The following is a 7,833-nucleotide window of genomic DNA, read 5'->3' on the forward strand; positions in this document are numbered from 1 at the left end:
CAATTCCACCAAGACATTTTTTTTTTTTAAATCTGACTAATTTCTTTCTTCTTAGCATAAAGAAAAGACATTGGTTGGAAGTATCTTGGAAGTAAAAATTTCCTTCATTTTTCTCTTTACATATATATTTTTAATTTGCATTTTGAAATAATTTTAGACTCCCATAGAAGTTGCAAAAATAGTAAATAGGACTCCCATGTGCCTTCATTTTTTTCAGACTTTTTTTTTTTTTTTTAAGAGAGAAAGGCCAAGCAGGGGTGGAGGAGAGGGACAGAGGGAGCAGGAGAGAGAGGGAGAGAAGCAGACTTCCCACTGAGCATGGAGCCAGATGTGGGGCTCTATCTTACCACGCTGAGATCATGACCTAAGCTGAAATCAAAAGTCAGATGCCCAACCTACTGAGCCACCCAGGTGCTCCCGATGTGCCTTTCACTCAGGCTTCCCCCAGTGATACTATCTTATAGCTATATCTTATAGCCATAGCACAATTACAAAGTAAATTGACATTGGTAAAATATAGAAAGTCAATTATACATCTTACTTGGATCTCATCCGTTTTCACAAGCACTTTTTTTGTTGTTGGTATATAGTTCTAAAAAATTTTGTCAGATGAAATCACCATCAGGATTAGTATACAGAACAGGATCCAGGAACAGGATCCAAACACCATCTCAAAGATGTTGCCTTGTATGACCACTTTATAGTCACATCCTTACCCAAAACTAACCCCTGGAAATCACTGATATATTCAGCATAATGTCCTTAGGATCCATCTAAGTTCTGTGTACTTCATCTTTTCTAGGGCTGATTTGTATTCCATGGTAAGGATGTACAATTTTCACCATTTACCCATTACACATCGAAGGACATTTGGTTTGTGTGTTTCTTTCCTTCCTTCCTTCTTTTTTTTGCATTCATTGGGTAGTTGATAAATAGTGTCAGGTTGAATCATTTATTGAACTACGTCTCCTGCCCCACTTCTTCTTCCCACCCTGGAGGCTGAGGGGTGGGAGGGAAGGAGAAGTGGGGCTGGAGATGTAGTTCCAACCCTCTAATTTTGCCAATTTGGTCTTTCTGGTGACCAGCTTTCATCTGTGCTACCTAGAGGTTTGGATTTTGAGTCACTTAATTAGCATAAATTTTTGGTTCAAAGGGGCTTGTTATGAATTACAAAAGATACTCTTTTCACTAGGGAAATAACTAGAATATTTAGGAGCTCTGTGCCAGAAACCAGAGTCACAGACCACATGTATGTTTTTCTTATACCACAGGCCATCTCTAACAAAAAAGAGTTAAGATACTGACACATAACTAAAGTCCCATTCAATAATTAATAATTAGTCCAGTCCATTATCTTTTCATATGAAAATGTCTCCCAGGGTGAGGCTTCTCAGATTTGTAGGCTTGCTTTCTAGATCTTAAGTGTTATAAAACTAGAAATGGCTTCATCCTTTTAGGCAACTAGTATTTATAATGGAACTAAGAGACAAGGTTATCTTTTATTCGGAGCCTCTTTCCAGGTATTAACATAATATTGGATTTCTCTCATTACACAACCTGTTTACTCATCCCTTTATCCTCAGCTACTATTCCTCCTTCTCTCCATTTGTACCTAAACTTTTCCACCTTCTGCAGGAGTGTTAGATTGGGTCACTGTCCTGATCTGTATTGCAGGAAACAATACTAGTTTAGCAGGTATTTCCCCAACAGTCCATTCCCATTCACATAGGGTATGAAGCTGCCTCTGCCCCTCCAGGCCAAGCTAGTAGTCTTCAAGCTTTAGCAAGCACCCTTAGACCACATGATTGATTAACCTTTCTTTGTATATCTACAGATCACGCATTCTTTCCTAGGAAAAGAACAGAGCTCTTCTGCATGTCACCAGACCCTGTTGCACCACTCCTGGGCGCCAAGGAACCAGACAGACCCTTTTGCACAACGCCCCTAGGCACCTAGGGAACCAGACCCCCCTTGTACAACCTCCAAGGACCGAGATGAAATCTGTAGCTGGCATCTGTAGTGTGCACCGAGAAATGTTACAGACTACTGCACTCCCTTAACTGATTAACTGACCCAAATCCCTTTAAAAAATCTCTAGGCTGGGCAGAAACCTCAGAGTCTGCCTTCTCTCCAGGTGGCCAGCCTCCTGAATAAAGCTCACATTCCTTTCCAATCAAAATTAGTCTCTTGAGTATTGGCTTTTTGAGCAAAGGGCAGCTGAACTTGGGTTTTGGTAACAGGTAGGGTTACATAGGTACAGAACTAGTGGGCCATTTTTACCACTAGGTAATATAGCTGGATTCACTGTTAACCTCAATTTTGCCAGACAGAATGAAATCCTCCCCTATCAGGCCCTTAAGGAATTCAGACATAATAATTTAAAAATATAGTTACAGTTCCTTGCTGAGGAATTATCCTTGATTTCAGCACTTGTGGTTGCAGCCCTGGTCCTGTTACTACTGCATTAGGTAGGAAGAAAAAGGCTGAGGTGGTATGGGGAAGAAAGAAAAGTATATACTTCATATTAGAGTTCCCTCTCCTTGGGAAGAATTGCATAGTCATACCAACAACCTTCCTCGGAAGCTCATAGCCAGATCTACCAGAAAAACAAAGGAATCTATCTAGTAGGGACACTCCCCCTTCATCTTAAGTACATACTCATGAAGATGTGTAAGCCAGTCTTTCATGCCTATCTTCCTTCATACCCACTGATTTAGACAACCAATGTTTCAATTGCCTTTTCCGATTCTCTATCAATGTATTACTGAGGAGGGTATTTCTTTGCTATTTATTCATTCATTCATTCATTCATTCATTCTTTGTTTAGTAAGTAAGCTCTATGCCCAACGTAGAGCTTGAACTCAGAACCCCAAGATCAAGGGTCACATGCTCTACTGACTGAGCCAATCAGGTGCCCCTCTCTTTACCCAGTTTAGACATTATGGGCTGTAAAGTATTTTCCTTGGTCTGAGGAAATACGATTCAGTGGTCCAAATTTGGTGTAATATCCTCTGTTCAGATTCTCTTTAAGTACTCTGATGTGTTTGTTTTGAATACTGGGAAAGAAAAGTCCAGCCCTGATACAATGTGCATTGCTATCAAGACCCATTTGTAGCCCCCTGGGGCTACTGGCATCAGTCTGACTTGCCAGCCATGTTCAAGGCCTTCCCATTGGGAATCCGACACACAGCTATCTGCAGTCTCTGACTCTTGGTTGGCAGACAGTTCTTATTGACATTTCATACCTCAGAGGGTGCAAAGAAATATGTCTACATCCAGTCCATCTCTGCATTGCTGCAGTCCCCTCAACATCCATTCATTGAATCCACCCAGATGGCCACCACAAGCAAGCACAAAAGGAATTCACTTGTCAATTTCAATCACTTTCAGAACTTGGAACCCCCTGGTTTCAATAAGTTCCTGGTTTTGCCCTCCTCCACTGTGCACTACTTTCTGGGTGACCGGAGGTTTTAGAAGTAATTTCTGTTGTCCCAGAATAATTATTTTCTTTGGGGGTGGCTTTGAGGCTATGGATTAAGCTGGGACTAATCAATATTTGAGCTTGGTCCAGCATCAAGGTCCAATCCAGTACTCTCTTTTATTTTCATTTCAGCTATTACAACTGACAATAGCCAAGATGTTACATATTTCACATGTTTCTTATTAGTCTGCATTTCCTTATGCATCAAGTGAACCAACTCCCTGGGAATTGAGTCCATCTCTAAATCCCACTGTTACCGTTTAGTTTAGTAGGACAGCTGCTGCTCCATACCACGGGTGACCATGTGGTCAGTCAGGAATCAAAGATTGTTCATCACTGCCTTTTTAGGCATTCTCTTCCCAAACCATAGGTTTACCTAAGCAAAGAAAGTTCTAGTGAATCTCACTGTTTTTAACACCAAATGTATGTTTTTGAAACAACAACCAATTCTCTGGCACCAACTACGTTCAATCGGACAATTCAATTCTGACACCACCCATAGTACAGACCCCAGAAGACTGCCCCCACTTTAGATGCCAGCTTCAAATGGGGTGGCCAGGCCACCAAACTTCTGCCCAGCCACCTATCAATTTGGAGGGGTTCCCATCACCTCAAGTTTGCAAATCCACTAGAACTCACGGATCTCAATAAAGAACTTTAAACATATTAACCAGTTTACTATAAAGGACACAGCCAAATGGAAGACATGTCTAAGAAAGATATGGGGCTTGGGGATGGCACAGAGTATCCAGGCCCTCTCTTGGTGCATCATCTTCCCATCACATCAGTATGTATACAAATAGCCCATTTTTCTTCATTCCATTTCTCTTGCTTGTTACGAAGAGAGTCAAATTTAGTAGAAAGGGATACACAAATCTCTCTCCATCTCCTTGTTCAAGTTTGTTTTGTTTTGTTTTTTTCCCCACTCAATCTTCAGCAAACTTCCCCTCTGAGAAGGTGAAGAAGGGAATTTAAAGTTCAAACCCTCCTATCTTTTTTGGTCTTTCTGGTGACCAGCTTCCACCTTGTAGTCATCTAGGGACCTTACCCTTCTCTAGAGAGAGGTATAGGTTTGTGTTGCCTCTTACATATTATTTTATTGGAATTCAAGAAAAATTTGAGGTTTTGCTTAATTTCCTAAAAACCTACATTTGGTGGAGGTAGAGCTAGTAGGAATATTCTGAATTAAGAAATGTTATATTTAACAATAATATACAAGAATAATCATATTCCTTTTTGTTGGAAATGAAAGCCAGTTGTACCAGAATGCATGAATTATGCTGGCTTATTTGTTGGCTATAAAAGTTTTTTTTCATATTATGGTACTGAAAACAACACACACAACACACTATCCTATTCTTATATTAATTGCTTCTGCATTAGTTTGCTAGGGCTGCCATAATGAATACTACAGGCTGAGTGGTTTAGTTAATAGTAATTTACTCTTTTGTAGTTCTGGTGTGATCATAGTTTTGGCAGATGTGGTTTCTTCCATGGCCTCTTCATGACCTGCTGCCTTCACAGCACATCCTCACATTGTCTTTCTGCCTGCAAATGTCTGGGTCTTTAATTTCATCTTCTTATAGGACCACCAGTTATACTGGATAAAGGCCCACCCAAATGATCTCATTTTACCTTAATTACCTCATTAAGTGCCCTATCTCTAAATATAGTCACATTGTGATCTCCTGGGGGTTTGACTTCAACATATGAATTTTAAGAGAACACAATTCAGCCACAATACCTTCTTTGCATCCTTGCATGTTTTTAAATGATCTTTAAAATATTTTAGTTCTATATCACTGTTATTTACATTTTGCATTTGCTTTTAATAATTTATAGGCATAAGCTTCTCCCCCAAAACGATCAAAGTAGTTAGTTGAATCCAAATAACTCTTTTGCTACTAAAAAAGCAAACTGCTAACACCTCTATTGTTGAATGTATATACAAACAGTCCATTTTTCTTTAACCATTTCTCTTGCCTATAATGAAAATAGCAGAATCTAGGGGGAAAACTGAAAAAAGAAAATTATATAGGGAAAGAAGAGTAGGAAAGATTAAACTGCACTGAATACCTAATACATTATTTCTAAGGATAATCTGGACCTGGAGGTTCCACCAAGAGAAGGTAGAAAGGCCTTCTATTCAGAGGGTATACTTTGGGGTTTCTCAAGGATTGTGTACCCTGCTCCCAGACCTAAATATTGTTAAATATTATGGTTCCTCAACTATTTGGTAACATAAAGTAGTTATACCTCAAAAACACTGCCAGAGAACAAGTTGAAACCTACAACAACTACACCTGATTGGCTGGGTTGAAAACTTATTCTCTAGATCACATATTGTCTATCCACACACATCTAATAGAGCTTCTCAACTGCTATGCCACCTGTGGAGGTTAACAGTACACTGGGATGTTGCTTTTGCCCAAGGATGTGAACAGAAATCATCGTCTGTGCATGCCCTAATGACAACAAAAGTCTTCTGTTGGGATATAAATGTGATAGATACAATGGAGATTGAGATTTAGGAGTGAGCAATATGCTGTTTTTGAAGCCCTGAGAATGGGTGAAAATACAGAGAGGGAAAGTGGAATAAGAGAGAATAAACCACAACATGGAGAATATGAACATTAAAGAGAGAAATTTTGGAAGAGAAGCCAGTAAAAGATTTTAAGAAAGGCAAGCAGGGGAAAAAAAAAAAAAAGAAGGGCAAGCAGACAGGATGTAGAACCAGTTGGGCTGGTACCTGGGAGGCAAGGTTTAGTGACATGAGGACTGAAGTTTACATGCCATTTAGCAGCAAGTGGTTCATTAGTGTCCTTGGCGAGGGTGGATGAGTGGGCACAATGGTAACAAAATCTAGATTTGCAGTGACTGAAGGAGTGGGAGGTGGGGAAGACTGAGTGTTTTTGACCTTTTATGAAGAAAATTAGCTGTGAAGGGAATGATTGGGCTTTATATAAGTAAAGGGAAGTGGGAAAATACTGCTTCTTTCATCAACTAAAGCAATGTAAGTTATTGGCCCAATTAACACCGATTCTCCCCTCTTTCTTAGTCACAGCATCCCACCTTATTCCAAGTGACACCCTACTAAAAGAGAAGAGCTCTCAAACTTCCTTTCAGCGGTGGGTAACCAATGAGATTATAATCTGATATTACATGGGTTTTCTAGTATAACTCCTTAAGAACAAGACTGATCACAGAGCAGAAGTTGCTGTGGCCCTTTCTGCTCCTTTTTTTTTTTTAAATCCTTTCCCGGCTCCTTCCCTTTCTTTGTGCTTGCAACAGGCATCTTGGATCATGAGGCAAGTTGAAGAAGGAAGAGATTGGGTACTCTGTGATGCCAAGGTACCACCAAACCGCACTCAGGCAGTCTACCTGCAGGGTTCTTTATGTGAAAGAAAATCTTTATTCTGTTTCACCCATGGCAAATTCTGTCAAACACAATTTCCACCAAATAATGTGGACACCCATTCCAAATATTCAGTGCTCCCTGTAAGTCTTATTCCTGCCCTCCACTGAAAAAATCAAGGTCATTCGATGCTAAAGCACTGAAATCCCTGCCTTGAGGACCTCCGTTCCCTCTTATCCCAGTAACTTCTGTCCAGGCAGAGCATTGCAGCCACGTTTAGCTAACCTTGCCTTGTGCTTCCTCGGAACATCTTCCTAACATCCCTTCTCTCTCCACTATAGGTAGGTAACATCTCCCCGTCTGTCCATTCTGGCCATAAAGCTACCGAAATCTCTATCTTAAAAAAAACAAAACAAAACAAAAAATTCACAATCCTCCTTCCCACCCCACGACTCCCGTTAACTACTCTCCCAGAAGTCTTCCCTTTCTCCCACGTGCAAAAGAAAAGCGGAGTCCGTGCGCGCCAGCTTCTCCCTCAAACTGCCGACCTACCCGCTCACAGACGACTTCCCAGGCCCCCTGGCCCTCACTCTCCCCAAATGGCGCCCTGACTGCCAGAGCCTCTGCACCGCTGCTTTTTACTCGCCTCAGCGGGAAGCAGGCTGGAGCGCCCGTCCTTTGTGAATCGCCTCCTCTCAGGCCTGCACCGTCCAGGCTGGCCTCCTCCTTCCTCTCTCCTTGTCCTCAGTCAGCTCCTCTTCCTAAGTGTCAGAGGCGTTAGGCCCGAGGAACGAAGGACACCAGGAGCTCAGAGGAGGGAACTCAGGCTGTCCTAACTGAACACACTCAAATGAAAGGTACACTCTGGGAGAGCAGGGAGGTGGGGCGCAGGGACTGACCCGTCTTCTGGAAGCACCGACACCTGGGCGTCCACGCACTGGAGCTACATGGTGTGGAAAACTACTCTCGAGCTTCTCCAGGTGCCCCGGGACAGAGC

Source organism: Eumetopias jubatus, unplaced genomic scaffold (genome assembly GCF_037043125.1).
Source record: "Eumetopias jubatus isolate StellerSeaLion01/CBP00866 unplaced genomic scaffold, mEumJub1_p1.0 scaffold_14, whole genome shotgun sequence".
Lineage (NCBI taxonomy): Eukaryota > Metazoa > Chordata > Mammalia > Carnivora > Otariidae > Eumetopias > Eumetopias jubatus.